This window comes from Saccopteryx bilineata, chromosome 4, assembly GCF_036850765.1.
Source record: "Saccopteryx bilineata isolate mSacBil1 chromosome 4, mSacBil1_pri_phased_curated, whole genome shotgun sequence".
Classification (NCBI taxonomy): Eukaryota; Metazoa; Chordata; class Mammalia; order Chiroptera; family Emballonuridae; genus Saccopteryx; species Saccopteryx bilineata.
The window spans coordinates 23,109,655-23,121,964 of record NC_089493.1 but is presented as its reverse complement, the minus strand read 5'-3'; the positions used below and the strand labels follow the sequence as shown (position 1 = coordinate 23,121,964).

Here is a 12,310-nt window from a genome sequence, read left to right as displayed (position 1 = left end):
TAAAGTAGACAGGAAGGAGTGGTGAGGCAGCTGTCGGGGACAATATGAAGTGGCCAGTGGTGACAGCACATAAGGGATAAAGAGCCAGTGTGACTAAAGCAAAGTGAGTGAGATGAGGTGAGAAAAGTCACAGAGGACCATATCACCCATGGTCCCCTAGGCCAGTGGTCCCCAACCGATTTGGGCCATGGACCGGTTTAATGTCAGAAAATATTTTCACGGACCGGCCTTTAGGGTGGGACAGATAAATGTATCATGTGACCAAGACAAGCATCAAGAGTGAGTCTTAGACGGATGTAACAGAGGGAATCTGGTCATTTTTTAAAAATAAAACATCATTAAGACTTAAATATAAATAAAACAGAAATAATGTAAGTTATTTATTCTTTCTCTGTGGACCGGTACCAAATGGCCCACGGGCCGGTACTGGTCCGCAGCCCGGGGGTTGAGGACCACTGCCCTAGGCCACTGCTGGGACTTGGGCTTCTAGTCTGAGGGAGGACTGTGCAGGAGTCACATGATCTGACTTGGATTTTGAAAGGAGCTCCCTGGCTTCCGTTGGAAATAGAATGAAGGGGTCAGGGCAGCTGCAGGGACATCATTTGGGGTTTGTCACCACAAGACAGGGAGAAAATAAAGAGTGTGGAGGGGAGTAGTTTGCTCAAGTTGGTTTACCCCCTCTTCCATTTGATAAACGAGTGGTAGAACTTAGCTGATTGGGTGCTAAGAGAGAAGAAAAGAAATAAGTCAACATTATCGGAGACAGTAAATAGGTGATGATTTAACTAATGGAAAAGGAAATACTGGACACAGATGTTTATCTTTGAGGAGGGTACAAAAAGTGACCCTGAGACTCGACAAATATTTTTCTATTATCAATGGGATGTGAAAATATAAATTAAATAAAATATAAATAAAAATGAAGGGAAAAGTGAAAGATACTATTCTAGTTTGAGAGTTTCAGATGTATAGAGTTCTGTATGGTTTATAAAAAATTATTTGATATATTTTATAATAATGTGAATGACTAAGTCACCTTTTTTGATTTGCCCCAAAATTTTACTGTATGTAAGAGAAAGAATAATGGTTTAAGAGAATTAGAGAGATAATATTTATGTTTTTACTTAGTACCATTCATTGAATGCCCATCATATTTTGAGAAATATTCTAGTTACTGGAGATATGAGTCTGAATGAAACAAAATTCTTGCCCTTAAGAATCCTGTAGTGACCCTGGCCGGTTGGCTCAGTGGTAGAGCGTCGGCCTGGTGTGCAGGAGTTCCGGGTTCGATTCCCGGCCAGGGCACACAGGAGAAGCACCCATCTGCTTCTCCACCTCTCCCCCTCTCCTTCCTCTCTGTCTCTCTCTTCCCCTCCCGCAGCCGAGGCTCCATTAGAGCAAAAGATGGCCCGGGCGCTGGGGATGGCTCTGTGGCCTCTGCTTCAGGTGCTAGAATGGCTCTGGATGCAACAGAGCGATGCCCCAGATGGGCAGAGCATCGCCCCCTGGTGGCCATGCCGGGTGGATCCAGGTCGGGCGCATGTGGGAGTCTGTCTGACTGCCTCCCTGTTTCCAGCTTTGGAAAAATGAAAAAAAAAAAAAAAGAATCCTGTAGTATAATGGGAAATATATATAGAAATAAATAAACTACACTTCAGTGTGATACACTGATGGCAAATGCCTAAATCTCAGTGAAGGATTAATCGAATCAAAGAGTTTCCCTCTGTGCTTGACCTCTAGTGGTGCAGTGGATAAAGTGTTGACCTGTCGACCTGGGACGCTGAGGTCACTGATTCAAAACCCTGGTCTTGCCTGGTTGAGGCACATATGGGAGTTGATGCTTCCTGCTCCTCTCCTCCCCTTATTCACTCTCTCTCTTTCTCTCCTCTCATTCTAAAAATGAATAAATAAAATATAAATTTTTAAAAAAGAGTTTTCCTCTGTGCCGTGTCTTCAAGGATGAGTAGGAGGTTAACAGTTGGGAGTGGGAGGGAGGGAGAAGGTTCCAGGCAAAAGAAAATTCATGTGCCAAGTGCAGAAGGGTGACATCATATGACCTATTTAATATTTGAAAGCAGAGATGCACAGAACTCAGAGAGTGTCTTAAATCAGGAGCCAAAGTATGTCATCTAGTGTAGAGAATAGTTCAAACCTTTGACCTTCAGGATGTATTTTACCTCATTTATTGTTCAAACCAGGGCAGTTTGGACACTGAAAAGGCATGCTATTAATAATTATCCTGGAACAAGTATAAATTAGGACTGTGTTGGCAAACCCACTCATTCGATTACCCTAATGATACCTGTTTTCCTGCATGGAGTAGTCTTCACTATTGGTGGTACAAACTGGGTTCCTTGGTTAATAAATGGTATAAAGAAAAAAAACCATGTTAGTAGATACAGAGTTTTGGTAGAAGGCATAACTCCTTTTAGATGGAAGATCAAGGAAGGGTTGTTTGGGGTGGAGACTTGTGAGCTGAGCCCTGAATGACGAGGAGCCCGTCACCGTCACCGCCACCGCCACGGGGAGATCCATGGTAGGAGTGCTCCAGGCGCAGGAAGCAGCACGGTCCCCAGGGGTCAGCCTGGCCTGTTAGAGACAACCGTCTGGTTGGTGTTAGACACAGACACCCACGTGCAAGCTGGGTGTGAGGCACTGGGCGATACAGGGCTGGGTGGAGCAGACAGACAGTCCCCATCCCTCACAGAGCTTCAGACTCACGGAAAGGGAGATCAGCCTGAACAATTGAGTGAAAGTTGAAGCAGATGGATGATCTCCATTCTCACAAGCATTTACCATCACACATGAGTAACATCAGGGAGTAAACTGGGAACAGGAAGGAAGTGCTGGGTGTGGGATGGAGGTGAAACTTGGAAAAGTTGACACTGAACTTCTGATGGCCTGAATCACTTTTAATCCCATCTTCTGATGTGGTCTGAGATTGGCACATTTAAAAAAAAAAATTTTTAACCAAAACACAAGACAAATGCTGAATGGAGGGGCTGGGGGAATATAGCCAAATAGAGAAGAGGTTTTTATATCACTGTATGTTCTGAGGTTCGATCTAAGTTGTACAGTTCCTAAAGAATAATGCATGCATATGTAAGTACACACATGGATGAATGAATACCCGTACTGATAAATTCCTAAACAAAATATACATTAATGGATTATTAAATGTTAACTAGTTATATAGAGAACTATATTGTACTGCTTACCTTTCTTTCTTTGAATTTTGAATTTAGATGATTTGCAGTATGAATCGTTATGGAAATCTTAGAACTTCCTTTGAGAGTCACCTCCCCCCCTCAAAAAAAAAATTGTCCTTGAACAGATATACTTGTCAGAAATGCTCATCTCTCCTCCTGTTTTGTTCTGGTTCTTGTCATCCCCCTTGGTTTCCCTGCATCTCTAAATAGAAAGTTATTGAGTTCTGGTGAAGTTGTAACCTGGATGGTTTTACTGAAATTGACCTACTGACAAATAATTCCCTCATGTGACCACACGTGCAAGAACATGGAGGTCTTCTCTTCACCCAAGAAGGAAGACAGTGCACCGAGAATATTTCATTGACCTCTATGGGTATTTTACACCTTTCAGTGAACCCTTCCCTCTTATAAAACCAAGAACAATCATAATGGGGTTGGGTCTAATTGGGTCAAACTTGTGCATAAAACAAGAAGCTCCAATCTGTGGTTCAAACACTTTGAACCTCCCAGAATGGATTTAGGTACGGAAATGACTTATCTCAAAGTCTCACCCTGTGAACTTTTTAAAATTATTGTTGAAGTTCTTGAAGTATTGTCACCAGTGTTGAGGCTAAAGTCACAAAACAAAAAAAAAAATCATGCATCAGAGAAAGGTCTATCAGATCAAGCTCCTGCTGTTTACGGGCCTTCTCTGATGGAGACGCAGCTGGTGGAAGGGGTGTGAATGTCCTGTATTACTATTCAGCTGTCTTCTCTGGTTAATAATAGTCTGTCGCTGTCTTTCACGTGAAGGAGAGCTCTGCAGACATTGTCACAGCAGCCCCTTTTCCCTGTGGGCTTTCACTAAGTGGCTCTCTCATCTGTGGGCAACAGAGAGGGGAGAGGTTCTGTGAGGTTGCTCAAGGTTGTGGAATAGTGAGGACATTGCTGAACTTGACTCATGACAGGATGAGCTCTCCTTGGTGGGTGTGATTGTCTGAAATTTAAAAAAAAATTATAAACTAAATATGTAGGATTCTTAACTTCCATTAGAATAGGAGTTTAAATGTAGTCATTTTACTCTCTGGAAAGTAAAAAATCAATGAAAATCCTGAAAGAAAGGTGTAAGGGGTTATTTCTCTTTTAATGAATTTATGAAGGCTTCTTGGTTCTTTTGAGGAACACCCACCATGGTTTTGTCTTTTCTTTTTCCCAGTCTCTTCCAACTACCCTAGGCTGGGTAGCCACTTCTATGACCTTAACTTTTTTTTTTTTTTTTTTTTTTTTTTTTTTTTACAGAGAGAGAGAGAGAGTCAGAGAGAGGGATAGATAGGGACAGACAGGAACAGAGAGAGATGAGAGCATCAATCATCAGTTTTTCATTGCGATACCCTAGTTCATTAATTGCTTTCTCATATGTGCCCTGGCCACGGGCCTTCAGCAGACCAAGTGACCCCTTGCTCAAGCCAGCGACCTTGGGTCCAAGCTGGTGAGCTTAGCTCAAACCAGATGGGTCTGCACTCAAGCTGGCGACCTTGGGGTCTCGAACCTGGGTCCTCCGCATCCCAGTCCGACCTCTATCCACTGTGCCACCACCTGGTCAGGCTGACCTTAACTTCTTGAGTAAAACTCACTATTACTCATTTATTTCACTTATTAAAACTCAGTTTAATGTTTTCCTCTGTTATCTGGTTAAAAGCTCCCCCCCACACACACACACTCCCTAGACTAGACTTGTGACCTGGGTCACTGGACTCAGGTCGAGGTCCTCTGGGCTTGGGGGGCTTGGACACAGGACGGGAAGAGCAGAATCTCCGTAGGTCTGCTGCTGCTGGGGAGGACGCCTCACTCTGCTCCACCAGAGCTGACCCCACCTGCCGGGGGGAACACTTCACTCTTCTCCACCTGAGCTGACCCCACCTGCTGGGGAGGACGCCTCACTCTGCTCCACCAGAGCTGACCCCACCTGCCAGGGAGGACGCCTCACTCTGCTCCACCAGAGCTGACCCCACCTGCCGGGGAGGACGCCTCACTCTGCTCCACCTGAGCTGATCCCACCTGCCGGGGAGGACGCCTCACTCTGCTCCACTTGAGCTGACCCCACCTGCCGGGGAGGACGCCTCACTCTGCTCCACCTGAGCTGATCCCACCTGCCGGGGAGGACGCCTCACTCTGCTCCACCTGAGCTGACCCCACCTGCCGGGGAGGACGCCTCACTCTGCTCCACCGGAGCTGACCCCACCTGCCGGGGAGGACGCCTCACTCTGCTCCTCCGGAGCTGACCCCACCTGCCGGGGAGGACGCCTCACTCTGCTCCACCGGAGCTGACCCCACCTGCCCCGGGGAGGATGCCTCACTCTGCTCCTCCAGAGCTGACCCCACCTGCCGGGGAGGACGCCTCACTCTGCTCCTCCAGAGCTGACCCCACCTGCTGTTGATGTTGTGATATCTGCCTACGTGGCATGTGCTCTTCTTGGGGGCAGGGGCCAGGTTTGTCCTGGTTGCCGCCCTCCCTCTGAGGACATCTTAGAAGTTGTCAGGTCGTAGCCCCTGCCACAAGCCCACCAGCACCTGCTCCGGTCTGGGCACACCAGGTTGCTTGACCCACTCACTACCAACAGCCTTTTTCTACCTCCTCTCACCTCCACGCTGGAAGAACTGGGACGGGGTTGCCTCGTCCTTTAGTCCTCAGGCATGGCCTCTCCAGGCTCTACCGACAGGCACTGTGGTAAGCCCACACCGCCCAAAGTGGCTGGCACCAGCCATGACATTCACCCATCCCTGCATTTGTATGGGACACATGTCAAGCTCTTTAAGAAGTCTCTTCTATGACTCCTCAAGGAGTAGAATTGGGCAGGGCTCAGGTCCAGCAGCCTAGCAAGCACTTAGTCAGGAAGTGGGCTGAAGATGCTCCCTCCAAGAGTAGAAATTATAACGGCTTCTTACCAAAGCCAGTGGTTAACTGGGGAAGGGAAAAAGAAAACTCTCTTCCTGAAAACCTCTTTATTTTCCATGGAATAAAGAATGAGAGAAAGAAAGAGAGAAAGAAAAAAGAAGAAAAGAAAGAGAAAGAGAAAGAAAGAAAGCAGTTTCCTTCCTCCCATCCGCACTGTGGCAGTTGGAAGCGTCTATCTCCAATATACTGCAGTTTATTGATGACTGTGGGTGGATCTTGGGTCCAGTTCTCAAATAGCAGAAAAGCTTTTACTTAATCCTGCTGAACACTTTTTTGTTGTACATCTTTCCTGCTCCCGGACCAGGTACGGAAAGCAGGCAGACCGAGATGGGCTATGTTTTATCTTCCCGTTCTTGACGTGGAATGTGGCAGACTGCTTCCTGTACAGCTGTTTCTAAGGTTTGAGTACCTCAGGTACACTGAAAGTCTCTGCATAGACATGACAAGGGATGTCGGCAAATTGCCGTCCTTTCTTCTTTTAAGGCCTGTGAATGGTTTCAGATCTTTTCCCTTTTAGTGATGTCCCATGAGGGCTGAGATTTCGCCTAGAGAGAGAGGTTTGGATGTGCTATTTTGTATACAGTGAAGTTACTTAAAGATGGCATTTTTTTACTCAATGCTCCTGCCCCAAAAGAGAGAAGAGAGTTGAGGAATTAAAGACATGCCAAGAGGTAAGAGAACATCAGGATCTATGGTGGATTTCTTGTTTTCTAACTTCAAGTTACTTGACTTGTGAATACACCTGATAGTAGTTCATGTTTATGGAGCATTTATTGTGTAGCAAGTATTCTGCTAAGGCTTTTTTATAAGCTTTGTGTTGCATAATGCTCATAGCAGCATCATGTGGTAGGGACTGTTAGAGTAGAAGAAACACTACTATCCTATTCTGACCAGGTCAACAGTGATTAATTAGTTAACTGATTCCTTTTGGCTTTGCTTATATATACATTGATAATCTAGCTAATTGTCTCATATTTTTGCAAGGATAGTCTAAGAAATATTTTCAGATGCCTTATTAAAATCTTTAATGCATGTTGGTAGGATAGCTCACAATTATTAAGGGCTTATTATGTGCCAGTTTTTATGCTATAAATTAGATTATGCAAATCTTGTATAACACCCAAGCAATTATGTAAGTGAAGTATTATCAGCCCATTTCAAAACAATGAAGAAAGGATAAAGGATATCTCCAACCTCATTCCAATGAAAATATAGACTCCAGGGCCAAGGCTTTAACCTCTGCTTTGCCAGCCTCCTTCGTGGCCTGTTGTCACAAAGTCAGAATATCTCCAGTGAGCCCAACCTGTGCTCAGATTGGGCTTCATCTTCGATGATCACAGAACGTTCCCTGAGCAGTTAGCCCATTAATTGTATGTATTTCCAAAAAAAAAACCACTAAAGTAGCAAAATGTCTTTATCTGGAATCTAAAGATATAAACTTAAAACATTTTTAGACTGCAGAACAGAACTTAGCGTAAGGCCTGTAAATGAAATAACACTCGTTCAAATTTGATGCAGCTAATATGCAATCTAACAGTGATTGCCTAGGTCCTAGAAGCTTAAACTAAAGTGCGTCTCAGAAATAAGGGGGTTTATTCTAAGGTGAGGAGTTGATAAAAGAATTTTTAGAGGAGATTCCTGGCAGGTGGCTCTGCCCTGTCCGAGGCACCAGACCAGCGTGGGTTGGGTGGGGTAGGAAACACCATTGGCTAGTTTGCCCACTCAAATCCTGCTGCTAGAATTTTCAAACAAAGCTATTCCGTGTTTAGCACACCTTTCATTTTGAAACAGATGCTAGTGGGATGAAGAAAATCTCTTACCAAAGTTAGTTTTTCAGTAACTTCTGTATTAATAAGCGTACATTTTTGGTGATTCAGTGAATGTACAATAACAACAATAGATTTGATAGCAAATAATTCAGTCTAAATAATTCAAGGCTAAATTGTGTGTCAGCGTGTATGTGTGTGTGAACCTTTTATACCCATGTTTATAGTGACTTCTGGGAAATTCTAGTATTTTCTCTCCATCTCTAGAAAACGGAAACCACATTCTTTCAGGGGTTTTTCAATTCATGCTTTCCTTCAGTGATCTGTAATATGTCTGGTGCATTACAGACCTACCTTTTCTTTTTCTTTTTATTCATTTTTAAATTTTATTTAGAAAACTAAATTTAATAGGTTCCATTCCCCATGGAGACGCGGGTCGCTCTCTGAAGGGAGCGTGCTAAGTTACAGATCAGGAGGGTTCTTGGGGCATCTTGCAGAGGTGATCGGAAGTTGACCTTCGGAATTCACGTGTCCTCATTGATAGGGGCTATACCAATGAGATTCTCACAACTTCCGTCTTGAGCGTTCTCTGTATATACTAAGCAGGGGGCTGGCCCTAAGAAAACCCCCCAAGGAAGACAGTGCCATTATTACCAGCACAGGTGCCTTCGCTCCCTGTGTGGCCCTGGGGAGTGATTGACACTCCATGCATTTCAGTTTCTGTATTTCTGGAAAGAGCCTCATAATACTCACAAGTTTTTGAAAGAATGAATGGGGTAATTTAATTATGTAGAATTCACTGAAATATTTTGTTTACATAGGAAGTGTTCAATAAATATTTAAATGCCAAATTATAACGATTACAATTTCTCTTTAGAGTTAAGGAAACTCCAGCTCAGAAGGGTTGAATGGCTTCCCCAAGACCATAGTTAGGAAGTACAAAGGCAGGAGTTTGAACCCAGCTCTTTCGGACTCCAGATGGAGTGCTCTTTCTAATACATCATCACTTGTGCTCACTGCAAACCCATTTTCCGAGTTCTGACTGCACAAGTTCTCTGCTGGGCGCTGAGTCAGGCTCAGCCCCTTCCTCCCGGAGCTCCCATTCCAGCTGCCTGGACACTGGTTCTCCCGTGCCAGGCAGGCCCTGGCCTTCAGGACCAGGATTACCAAGTCCCCACCAAGCTCTAGAACACTCTGCAACATGGAAAGACTGAGACTGCCCTTGGCCAGCATCACAGGGAGGAGGTTTCCCTAAGAGCAGAGATGGCCTAATGGTTCTTGTGCAGTTTGAGAGAGCAGGGACAGGGACAACCAGGACAGCCAGATGGAGCACTGGGGAGGACGTGCTGAGCACGAGGGAGACAGGACTGTCCCCTCAGCAGATTTTCCACCTACACAGTCTTCACCTTTCCTTGGTAGGGTGGTAAGCATTCGGCCTTTGTGCAGTATCTCTGGGTTTGCATCCTACCCCTGCTGCTTAGGTATTGCATGACTTTGCATAAAATTATACTTAAGCTCTCTGAGCCTCCAATCCCTTATCTGCAACATTAAGATGACAATAGTACTGATTTCATAGGAATTGTATAGCCAGGACTGCTTAGCACACAGACTATACTCGATTCATGATACTATAGTTAACATTAAGATATGTCCAGCACTGTAGCATCTCATTTAATCATCTCGTCATGCCTAGGATATAGACATTATTGATATCTCCCCTGAGCAGATGAAGAACCAAGTTTGCACAGCTAATAAATGCCAAAACTAGAGTTAACTATAAACCATCTGACTCTCCAACCTGTGCTTTTCGCTCTCTGCTGAGCTAGCTCCTGAGTAATTGGAGGAGCCTGCCTTCAATGTTTAGAAGACAACAGTAACATTCGGGCTGTTTCTAAGTCCCAAGATTTTGTTAGGGGTTTTAAGTGTTCTAAACGAGATACATAAGTCAAGTGTCTTGGGGCATGGGTGGGGAGCAGTGAGGGGGCAAATATTGCTCTGTGTTGGTTGAGAACAGAATTAAACAAACTGGCATCCGAGGTGTGAGATAGATGGTGGAAGTTCATGGGTTTTAGATCCAGTTGGACACGGGACAGAATTCCAGCTCGGCTCACATCCCAGACTTTCCTCTCTGTGTACCTGGGCACAATTGATGCATATATTACTTAACCTTTCTGAGCCCCAATATCCTGAACAAGGTGGGGGAGAGGGAGTAGAGAGGGAGTCCAGAGGGAGAGAAAGACAGAACATGTGTCTGATTTCTGTTGAAACTGGGTGTGATACTTAGTAGGTAGAACATCATGCATGGTACTTTTCCCATGGATGATAGAGAGAAGTCAACCTTCATGTGATGAAAAAAGGCAGTTGAAGTGGTGGGAACATTGGTTGCAGAAGGGCAGAGGTAGAAATCATGGGGGTGTTTGGAAAATTGCCAAATGCACAGACCTGTGCACGGGCAGGCAGGTCATGTAGTGTAGGTTTAGAGAAGAGGTGTGAGATGAGAACAGAAGAGAATATGTTGTTCATACACTGACTATTTTTCTTAAAAAGTTTGTGGCCCTGGCCAGTTGGCTCAGCGGTAGAGCGTCGCCTGGCATGTGGATAGATATCTTAGGTTTGATTCCTGGCTGGGGCACACAGGAGAAGTGTCCATCTGCTTCTCCACCCTTCCCCCTCTCCTTTCTCTCTGTCTCTCTCTTCCTCTCCCACAGCCAAGGCTCCATTGGAGCAAAGTTGGCCCAGGCGTGTGGATGGCTCCATGACCTCACCTCAGGTGCTAGAATGGCTCTAGTTGCAATGGAGCAACGCCCCAGATGGCCAGAGCATCTCCACCCCCTGGTGGGCATGCCCAGTGTATCCCAGTTGGGGCACATGCTGGATTCTGTCTCTCTGTCTCCCCACTTCTCACTTCAGAAAAAAACAAAAAAAAATAGTTTGTTACTTGTAGGATCCATTAACATTTTCTAAGTAAGAAAAAACAAGACTGACTCTGGGTTTCTGAGAGAGAGAGAATATATCTGGAGTCTCTAGGACAGATTGTTATGAAGAGAAAGGACACAGCAGGAAAGGAGAGGAGCTGAGATTAGAGATCTATAGGAATAGTGTGGTCTAGGTTAAATTAAAGCAGTGACCCTGGCAATAAAAAGAAAAAAAAATTCATAGAGCAATTTGGTCAAATCAGTGAGCTATTGCTGGGAAGACAGAACCTTTAAGACAACATAACTTCATGATTCAGAAGTTTCACAAGGTCTGAAGCCTTTCCACCCAAACATCACGTCTTTAAGAATTTTGCCCCAGGAAAACATGTTTGTTTGAATGGAGAAATGGCTTGGTATATTTATAGGGTAGTAAATATTTTCAAAATAAACTCAAGTACACAAGCAAATGACAACATTTGAAAGAGGGAGAGGGGGAGGAAGAGAGAGAGAGAGAAAGAGAGAACGTATTCTCAAAGCAATGGTTATCATACTGGAAGGTGAGACGTTTGTTTCTTTGGAGAATTAGGTTGCTCCTGCAGGGAGTAGCCCTCCAGCAGGGAGTAATAACTACAGGGTCACTCGCTGACCAGGTACCTCTTACATTTTGAGTGTCAAGCACATTATGTGCAAACATTTCCTAATTAACAAAACTGACTACAGGAACGGTTGTGAATCTCAAACCTGTCCCTTTGGTCCGGGAAGTGCAACTTTCTCTCCTGTGGAACATCTCTTTGCCAGCTGCCCAACGGTCAGTGTCTGTGGGAAGGGACACAGGGCAGAGGGAGACTCCTGCTTTCACCCCCTGTGACTCACACATCTGTTTACCATTCGCTTTCACCCTTCCTCTCTGTTCTGTATGAAATGAAAAGTGAACACATGAAAATAAGCCAAAGTCCATGCGACAATTCCTCTATTAGCTATACACCTCCCAGCAAGAGGGCACTGGAACGATTTTCTCCAAGTGCATTTTTTCTCCAGGGGGACGATTTATTTAGCAGCACCCCAGATTCTGCTGTGGACTCATTTCTTCTAGCAGTGGGGTTGATTTGAAATCCCTGTGGAGGATTTAGGCATGAGTCTTGTTGTTTTGTTTTTTTTAAAAAAAAAGAAATTACACCTCATGCAATGTTTCATTATCAACACTGTTTAAGCAAGAAACTGGGTAATTTGTAAGTATTTCTATTTGGCTTTTGAATGCATTTTTATATATTTGTATTCAATGTCAGTGATTGAAGGAAATAATGCATTGACGGTAGGTGTTCTGTAAAGTTTAGGAGAGTTTGGATATGGTGTGGATATTTCTGGCATTGGATGACTACAGCATCCTGCAAACCGATGCCTGACACTGTCTGTCATCAGGGAGCTCTGCGGTGGGTGAGCTTGAGGGGTGCCAGAATTCTCCATGCTTATCTTCTGGTTCTTTCC

The 12,310-nt window shown here is 44.6% G+C and overlaps 1 protein-coding gene across 13 annotated transcripts in view; it reads left to right on the top strand.

The window, feature by feature from the left end:
* The window catches only part of NRXN3 (neurexin 3), a 1,648,091-nt gene that overhangs the window by 730,430 nt on the left and 905,351 nt on the right, over window positions 1-12,310 (top strand). The gene's annotated exons all lie outside the window — the stretch shown is intronic.